A 10525-nucleotide genomic window follows, 5' to 3' on the forward strand; every position below is an offset into this window, starting at 1 on the left:
AATAGTGGCAGAATTCTGTGTCTTGTGGCTGAGGAAATGGGAAACTGTATTATTATTATTATTATTATTATTAACAGAAATCACTCTCTATTCTGAAACGTTAATTTTTATTTTGTGAGCATGAGGGAAAACAATCCTTTTTCAGCTGACTCGTACAGCTAAGTGAGGCCTATGTAAATTATTATCCTCATCTGAGCATCAACTGTGACTATTATAGTCACTTGCAAAGGCACATAGACACCACCCAAATATAGTTCATTTGCCTCTTACAACTGATAATACCTTGTATACCAAGAGGGTTTAAAAATATTTATTGCTTTTATAGTTGAGGTCTTTTTGGGAGAATAGAGTAGGCATTGCAAGTGAGTCCTAAATGACTTAAAAGAGTACAGAAAGGAGACTAGTCTGAATTTTTATTGTCATATAGGGTTTATTGGGGTAAGATTCCCCTGAGAGTAGTGTTTGTGTGTGGTAAAACTATCACAAGTACCAAAGAAGAGATGACTCAGACTATCTTCTCAACTTTTCCAGGTATTGGGTACAAAGGTAAGAAAAAAGAGCGAAGTTTAATAAAAGCTGTTAGAAGTCAAACATCAAAAAATTGAATTAGACACTTCCTTACAAAATGAAATCACACTCCTTACAAAATGTAGACATTTCATTGCAGTGCCACAAAACATAGTCATTTGAGTGCAACTTCATTATATTTACAGTTAGGGGTTACATAGGGTGTGTGATTGTGGGTAAAGGGGTGACAAATCTAGAAAGTTATCTTATAATCCTGCCTTCTTCATAACATGTTACTGTATATATATCCTATACATTATAAAATGTTTAACAGTTATTCAATACTCTTCACAATATCTGTCCTCCACCCTAAGGTAAAATGAACAAATCTCTTCTAGACTTTGCCCAATATCTCCTTGAGAACAAATGTTGTCTATGGTTAACTTTTCAGTTAAAATCCCACAAAACTGGACTTGAGGACAAAATTTTGATCTGTTGTTCCGAGTTGTTAGACAGTACCTGAGATAACCACTGAAACAGTGTCAAATAAAATGATGCATACCTCTTTTTCTTTTTAACCTAGTCAAATATGAACTAAAGTACAAGTTCATTAATAATTTGATACTTATTTATAATTTTTTTACAATCAAGATTAATACTGTATGCATTTTCACTCATATGGGACCATAGCAAATCTTCCATATTATACTTGTACAGTGGCGAAGTGGTGCACTGTTAATGCAAAAGCTGTTTATTTGAATCTACCAGTGGCTCAGCATAAATGTGAGTAATCTTCTACATTATCTATAGCCTCAGAAAACCCAGTGGGCAGTTTGCTATGAACTGGTTCTAACTGGATGTCGATGAGTTTGACATTTGGGTTGTACATCAATCATGACAAAAACTCAGTTGCCAGTACTTGAAGGAAATTGCACTACACTTTAAATAATGAGAAATCTCATTAACAAAAGTCTAAAATCATAACTTCAGGCACATCTGCTTTCAAGTCTTACTTTTCTCCAATTTGTTATGGATTTGCCACCTGTGAAATTTTTTCTACCCTCTTCAGATTTATTCATATCTTCAACATTGAGCACTTTCAGCATTTTAAGTTCCACAGTTTTACAACTAGCTCTGTAAAATAGAAGTGTCTTTTATTAGTCCTAAAAAGTATCTTTTGTGAGTTCCCGGGGACAGCCTCTTCAAATGTTCTGGGACTTGCTAAAATTTTTCTGTCCATCCTCTCATAACATTTTTGAATTTATGGACTTTATAACATCTCTTCTCAACTTTTATTTCTTCAGGTTGAAGGCTTCTATTTTTTTAACTCACTATTAATATAGAAGTATTTTTGACTCCATAATTCATGAAGCCTCCAGTTTTATGATGAGACCTTATCATGTTTTTTTGAAGCCTTACTATATCAGTAATGGGAGCTGACACTGCCACAGCCCATACCAACTAGTTTTGTGACTTTATACAACTAAAACTAGAATCTTCATTGTTCTTACTCTCACCTGGGGATGATATTAGATAATTTTGGGGTTGTTAAAATAAAACCAAAAAGCCATAAAGTGTAACATTATCAAAGACCTAACATAGTATTTAGCTCATAGACAACTAGTAAATTTATTCTTTCACTTAAAAAAACTACACTTTGAAAACTATTCTGTAACCAGCTACCTTCAAGTTCTTATTAATTCTTGAAGATATTAAGTGAGTAGCATTTTCAATAGAAGATTCTTGTAGTAAGGTTTTCAGTGGCTGACTTTTTAGAAATGTTGTTGTTGATTGCTATTGAGTCAAGCACGACTCATAGAGACCCTATGAACAAGACATAAAGCCTTTCTATAACTATCATTGTTTTGCAAAGTTCATCGAGTTTCCAGAGGCGTGTTGTTTAGGAAGTGGATGCCACTCCTGCTTCCAATAATACTAAAATTTTAAATGCACACACGTGTGTGTGTGTGTGTATGTGTGTGTGTGTGAAAGAGAAAGACTTATTTCTGGCCCTTGTTGGTCTACCAATCTTCACATCCTTTTGAAGATGGAAATAAAGACAAAGATACTGCTTATGATATTCTTCAACTCATAGGAAAATGGCAAGTCCTAACTGGTCTGACTTTTGTAACCTTAACAATAACTACTACATAGTCTACAGAGAGTTGTTAACCTTAGAACCATGTCTATCTGACATTTGAAATCTACCAGTGATTCCACAGGAGAAAGATGAGTAATCTCTTCTCATGCAATTTAAAACCCTGAAAATCCAATGGAGGATCCTCTGTAAGTCATTTTAGACTAGACCGCAATGAGTGGAGTTCCTAATAGATAATAGACTGGTGGTTTATATTATCTTCTGTGGGGAATTTTACAAAATACAGTTCTACAGATCACGTCTAAGACATTTGAATCATTTTGTTTCTAGTGGGAAGATCAATTAAATGTTCAGAAAAGGCTTCCAGTGAGTTGGATGCATAATCTAAGTCCAAAATTGATGACCACATGGGCAGTGATTTATGACTGTGTATAGTTATATCCATTGGCCATTTGAGCTAACTAAAATAATTTGAGTGTAATGTTATGAAAGTTTCTCAGTATGACAGTCTCTTGAGTAAAGTGCACTTTCCAGGAATGCATGTAGTATTTCAAGTCTGGAAATGGCACTATTTTATAGGAATATTGGATGACACTTTATGCTTTAAGTGTTTACTCCCAATGAAAGGTTCACAATTCCTCAGAGTATAGTGATGATACCTTCTTGGTATAATTAACAGTAACTATTTTATCCTGGAATATTTAACCTTTACTACAGTAAATCATAGGAGCCCAGGTGGTGCATTTGTTAAAGGACTAAGCTGCTCACTGGAAAGTTAACGGTTTGACAGCCATTCAATCTGTGTATGAAATCATCTAGACTCTGTGTAAATATTCTTGGGACACCCTATGAGGAAATTGTCTATCACATAAAGACATTGCAAGCACAGAGAATCATTTGAAGAAATTAGAGTTTTTTAATTATCAGTACGGATATTTGCATGCTATTTACTATGGCATTCATGTTTTACTTTCTCCATTTGTATAAAATTTCCTGATCTTGTAAGGCACATGGTTCAAGGCCACCACCCACTCTACAGAAGAAGGATGGACAGTCTCCTCCGATGAGATTAACTACCTCTCAAAGCCGTCCGTAGGATCAGCTATGGGTTGGTTCTGACTCTACGGTATGAAACAACAAAAACAATAATAACAGTCATAGTTCTAGCTCTCCATTTGCCTCTACATTCTCTGGAAGAATTAATAACAGCTACAAATCTAATGGCTTCATAAGTTACTTTAGAAATATTTTAAGATAGCAAATTATAGCAGTCACAATTTCTTTTTATAAATCTTCCAGTTTTTCATTTGTGAATTTCTAGTCTTTTGGGATAATGACGGTAGGTGTGTCAGAGACAATGCGATTGGATCAGGCAGGATACAGCCTAATCCTACTCTATCCTCTGCCAGCTTCATCATTTCAGAAAGACCCATTATCCCAGTCACTGTGTCAATTCATCTCATAAAGGGTCTTCCTCTTTTGCGTTATCCTTCCACCTGTGGAAGCATGATGTTATTATTCAAGGACTCGTCCCTCCTTAAAACATGCCCAAAGTATGTCAGAGGGAGCTTCAGAATCCTTGTCTCCAAGGAGCAGCCTGGTTTCACCCTCTCTAGGACAAACCTATTTGTATTCCTGGCTGTACATAGTATATTCTGTACTCTTCTCCAGCACCAGAACTCAAAAACATCAATTCTACTCCTGTCATCCCTAATCATGGTCCAGATTTTTTATACATTGCCAAGTTTTATGCATTGTCAAGACAATGGCCTCAATCAGGCGCACCTTAGACTCCATACTGATATTGTTGCTCTTCAGTACTCTGGAGAGATCCCTGACAGTAGACTTTCCCAATGCAGTTTGTCTTTTGATTTCCTGGCTGCTGATACCAAGAGTAAAGCAAAGTGAAGCTGTTAACAATCTCAATCTCTTCACTGTCTATTGTGATCATGCATATCTTCTCGTAGTGGGAATCTTTTTGTTGGTTTTATTTTGGTTTTTTGTTTTTGTTTTTTTTTTGTTTGTTGTTTGTTGTTGTTGGTTTTTTGGTTTTTTTGTTTTTTTTTATGTAGAGCCTCAATCCATATTGAAGACTGCAGTTCTTCTACAACAAATGCCTCAGGTCCTCCTCAGTTTCAGCAAGCAAGGTTGTAAGTTCAGCAAGCAACCCAGTTCTTTGATAAGTATTCCTACAGTTCTGATGCGACATTGCTTTTCATGCATCCCAGCCTCCCAGATGATCTGTTCTGTGTATAGGTTGAAAAGGCACGGAGATAAGATGCATACCTGGTGTACACCTTTCCTAATTTTGAACCGTGCAGTGCTTCCTTGCTCTGTTCTGAAGACTTCCTCCTGGTCCAAGCATAAGTTTTGCATAAGCACAATCAAGTGTTCTGGGATTGTCATTCTTCTTAGAGTTAGCCACAGTTTGTTATGATCTACATGGTCAAATGCATTTGCATTGTCAAAGAAACACAGATATTCTTCTGGTACTCTCCACTTTCAGCCAAGATCCATCTAACATTAGCTATAGTATCCTTAGTGCCATGGCCTCTTCTAAACCCAGCCTACACATTTGGCTGTTCTCAGTTAATGTTTTGTTCCAGAAATTTTTGGATAATTTTCAGCAGCATCTTGTTTGCATGTGCTATTAATGATATTGTTTGATAATTTCTGCAATCTGTCAGGTCATCTTTATTGTAATGTGAACAAATACAATTCTCTTCCAGTCAGTTGGCCAGGTAATTGTCCTCTAGACCTCTTGTAACAACTTGGTGAAAACATCCAGAGCAACATCTGTTTGTTGAAATATGTCAATTAGTATGCCAACAGAAGTATTTACATATACAATTAAAGTCCACTGCTCCTAACTTGTGTTGCATTCTACCAAGCTGAAATTAGTATACAAATGAGACTGTTGTTAGTATTATGGGCCATCAAGTCAACTCTGACTCATAACAACCCTATGTACAACAGCTCTGAACTCTGCTCTATCTTGAGCCAATTTCATTGTCTCTGACACACCTACCCTCATTACCTCATTCACTGAGTCAATCCATCTCATCTACGGTCTTCCTCTCTTGTGCTGTCCCTCCACCCTTCCAAGCCTGATGTTTCTATCCAAGGACTGATCCCTCTTTTTAACATGTCCAAAGTATGTCAGATGGAGCTTCAAAATCCTTGCTGACAAAAAGCAACTTGGTTTCACCCTCTCCTGGACAGATCTATTTGTTCTCTTAACGGTCCATGGTATGTCTAATGTAGCACTAAAATGCAAAGGCATACATTCTTCTTCTGTCATCCTTAGTCATTGTCCAATTCTCTGAGGCATAGCAAGTAATTGTGAAGACCATGGTCTGGATTGGTGTACCTTAGTCTCTAGACTGACATCATTTGTTCTTCAGTACTCTGGAGAGGTCTCTGACATCAGATTTTCCCAGTGTAATCTGTCTTTTGATTTCCTGGTTCCTGGTACCAAGAGTGTTGATTATGAAGCCAAGAGAGCTGGAGCTGTCAACAACTTTAATCTCTTCATTGTCTAACACCGTGATGCCAATTGGTGATCAAACAAGCAGCCAAGAAACATTAGCAGTAATGGGTCATTAGGATACAAAAGTTGGGAACAGGGAAGAAGAAAAGGTAGTTGGGAAACATGGGCTTTGTGACAGAAATAAGACTGGAGTAAAAAATGATAGAATTCAGTACCATCAATGATTTCTTCATTGGAGAAGCCTTTTATAAGAAACATGAATGTTAACTATACATATGAATCTCACCTGACAGCCTACACAGGAATCAGATTTATTGCTTATGTAGGAAAAATCATTAGAAAAGCTCAATATCAGCTATGAAAACTGGGCCCGGTGCTGATTCTGAATTGGATTGCCAGCTACTCACATGAAAATTCAAACTGAAGCTAAAGAGAATAAAATCAAATCTACAAGAACCAAACTTTGAAATTGCATATATTTCTCTTGAATTTCAAGACCATTTCAGGAAGACCTTGGATACTAATGAGCAAAGGTCTGATGAGTTGTAGGAGAACAGCAAGTGTATGCTCCATGAAGAATGCAAAAGGTCATTGCAAAGATAGATGAAGATGAAAAGATTAAAATGAATACCAGATGAGACTCAAAAGTTTCACTAGAGTGCTGAGAAGCCAAAGCAAAAGGGAGTAATCAAGATGTGAAGGACCTAAAATAAGACTAAGAATTCTTTAATGAATAAAGTTATTCCAGAAGTCCTTCTAAATAAAGTTGATTGGTATGGGGTTCCCACTCTCTTATAACATCTTTTTATTAGTCATTTGGAATAACATTCTTACAACATTTTTTATCCCCTTAACCTTTATTACTATTTTTTTTATATTCACCTGTTGAGCCATCTGTATTATTACTTTAAAATACTGTCTTTCAAATGTCTTTAATATGACTGTTAGTGAGACACATCTTTTACATGCAGACCTAAAGAATATTCAAGACAACATAGAATAACATAAAACATCTTCATACTCCAACCCACACAGTTCCCTATAATTTTTCTGGATAATTAACGGAAGGCAAGACATTAATCCAAGACATTGGAGGTTTCACCACCTAAACCAGTGGAGGTTTCTGGAATGAGTTTCACAGAGCTCATCTCTGACATTGGGATATGCATATGGAGAACTGGATTTGATTTTCTCTGCAAAATGAGAAATTTCCTACATTCATATAGTCCTATACAGCTATTAACAGGAAAAGGATGGACAATCACCTGCCATGCAGTTAAATGCCTCTGAAAACCAGCTGGATGTTTAGCTCTGGGTCAGTTCTGACTCTATGTTACACAACAACAATAATACAACCCTAAATAGGGAGCTGTGATGACAAGAAACTGCACCGCTTGCTGTTCTGTTAAATTTTGCTATTTTACTATTTTGACTGGGGTGAAATAGCGAGGTTGTGGAGAAACTGGAACCCTGATTCACTGTTGGTGGGAGTGTAAAATGGTGCAACCCCTGTGGAAAGCACTATGGCACTTTCTCAAAAAGTTGCAAATAGAGATACCATTTGACCCAGCAATTCCACTACTGGGAATATACCCTGAAGAGACCATAGCTGACATCCAAGCAGATATATGTACACCCATGTTTATTGCAGTTTTGTTCACAATAGCAAGGAGTTGGAAACAACCTAAGTGCCCATCAACAAACGAATGGTTAGAGAAGCTGTGGTATATTCGCACAATGGAATACTATGCTGCATTAAAAAACAAGGAACTCATGCAATATTATTCAAAATGGTTGACTCTGGAGAACATTATGCTGAGTGAAATATCCCAGTCACAAAGGGACAAATATTACATGATGCCACTGTTGTAGAATGGGACTGTCCTTGGGGTTGGGGAGAAACTGAGTAAGATGGGTTCAATGATGTGTGCTGCACTGAGGCGGAGGAGGGAGGGAACTGTTTAAAAGAGATATATAACTGGGTGTTTCTGTAATCACAGGAGTCTAGAGCGAGGGCTGCATGGTGGAGGGGATCTGGGGGGGGGTGTTTGTGGAACAATGAAAGAATCTTTTCTTTTACTTTTCCATAATTTTTGACTCATGTACTTATAACTTGTTAGTCAAATTTGTGTCTTCTAGGTTGCAACACCCCCATGATACACCTTCAAGGATATGAACATGTATGGCCAAGCACAATCAATAAGAGTGCATCTAAATTCCAAAATCAATCTCCATAATAGTCTATGTGTTTCCTACTGCCAAAGGGGCCCTTTAGAGTAGTGAGAGAAGATCTTCACCCTGAAACCCACAGCATCCCTTTTCAGCAGGAAGTAGCGAAGAGAATACACCATCCCCTTTTCCTTATGACTCAGGGTGAAGTCTCTCTCAGGGAGGAGTGATAGGGAATGGCAAAGGACACACTGACAAAGAAGATTAATCAGAACTGACTTTGCAAGCACTGTGGCATTTGGACAAGAACAAACTGGGAGGAGGGTAGAAAGAATGGTGCAGCGGTGAATGAATGGAAACCCAAAATCTCTGTAAATGTTTATGAAAATTAATAAAATATAATTATAGAAGAAAAAAAAAAGAAACTGCACCGCAATCCTTAAAGCACATGGTTCAAATTCACCAGCTGTTCTGTGAAATAAACTTGGACACACTCTTCCTGTGTGATTAACTGCCTCTGAAAACCTTCCAGAACCTCAGCTTGGGTCAGTTCCAACTTGATGCTACACAACAACAACAACAACAACATACCCATTAATATTAATTGCAAATTAATTTCTTATTGGTTCTTTGCTCTCTTGCATTATTATTGTTTCAGTGATTCTGAAATTAACAATTCTCCCTAGAAACTATCGAGCTATAGATCAAGATCAATAATTGAATAGCATGTGATTTGAATAGTATGCGATTTGAATTTGTTAGAGCCTTTCAGAACAGATACAGAGATGATAACCCCATTACAAGGATGGATGGAGTCCTAGAAAGTTAAGAATGGTAAGGTTGTTGAACTTTGCTATTCCTTTTTTTTTAAAAAAAAAAAGACAAGTAAGATAGTTTGCTTTAGACTATTTGCCAAAGGCACTAAAAATCATTTATTTTCACAAAGGTTATGCAAGGCAAGTACAGTTTGGAATTTTTCTCCCTTAGGTATATAAAATATCTCCTGTATTTTCTAGGATGACAATGAATCACTTCCAAAAATATATACTTTTGAATTGAAATGTGTCTCACTTGAAGAAAGCCTAAAGGCAAGTAAAGTTTAGATATTTGAAATTACCAAGTTTTATATGCTAATTTATAACACCTACTGAGATATATTGTATGCTAAAGTGTAAATATTTTTTAAAAAGTCTTTCATAGTGTTTCTCTAACTCATAGCAATGTTATATTTACTTTTACAGTTAATAATTAAAACTCAAAATTAAGTTGACCAGAACAGAAGGTAAGAATGGCAAAATTAAAATGGCTTGCAGAAATGAGAATACCAGAATGAGGTAGAAAGGTCCTATTCAAAAAGCAAACATTTGCTGAACATTCAACTAAGAAAGCTATAGTAAAAATTTCAACACATCTTTTCAATCTACTTTTTGTGCCATCTTGTCACAAGCTATCATATTTGAATAGCAGACTTAATAAAAATATTGAGACAAAGAAGTCATAAAATTATATATAAAAATGAGGAGTAGGCCACAAAAATTCATGTAAATACCTGTACATAGAACAGTAAGGTTTTTCTCTCTTATAAAGTATTTTGTTTTATGCCACAGTATTTATTTCAAGAACTTTACAAAATAGGAGCTCTGGTGGCCTCGTGATATGAAGGTGTGCTGTAGTTTCAAAGGCACAGCTGTTCTGAAGATGTTCCGAAGGATAAATTTGCATAGTCTGCTTCTGTGTAATTAACTGCCTCTGAAAATCCGCTGGGGTTCAGCTATGAGTGAGTTCCCATGTAAAAGCACACAACACCAAGCAGATGACTTGGACATTTTTAAGAGGTGTTGTTGGTTCTGCTTATATAATACCACACCACAATAGGTTAATGCATAAAAAGACCAAAGGCTATTAGTTATTACCAGAAGAAGGAGAGGAATGATACTATTTATTGCATATGGAGCACTGAGTTTTGGTTTACAGAGATGGAAAAGTACATGGATTAAAGGTCAATGTTACACAGTTGTTCATTCAATTGATACCATTAAATGTTTATGTTGTTATATAATGTGTAACAACATATGAGCAAGAGCCTATGGTGATGAAAAATTTCAGGCTGCTTTGAAGGAAATGGGAAAAAATAAGGCTCCAAGAATATATGGCATACCAATTGACATATTTCAGCTAACAGATACTGCCCTGGATGTGCTCACCAAGTTGTGCCAAGAAATCTGGAGAACAACCACTTGGCCAACTGACTGGAAGAGATC

The sequence above is a fragment of the Elephantulus edwardii genome, unplaced genomic scaffold, assembly GCF_000299155.1.
Source record: "Elephantulus edwardii isolate Elephantulus edwardi_28Jun2011 unplaced genomic scaffold, EleEdw1.0 scaffold00023, whole genome shotgun sequence".
Lineage (NCBI taxonomy): Eukaryota > Metazoa > Chordata > Mammalia > Macroscelidea > Macroscelididae > Elephantulus > Elephantulus edwardii.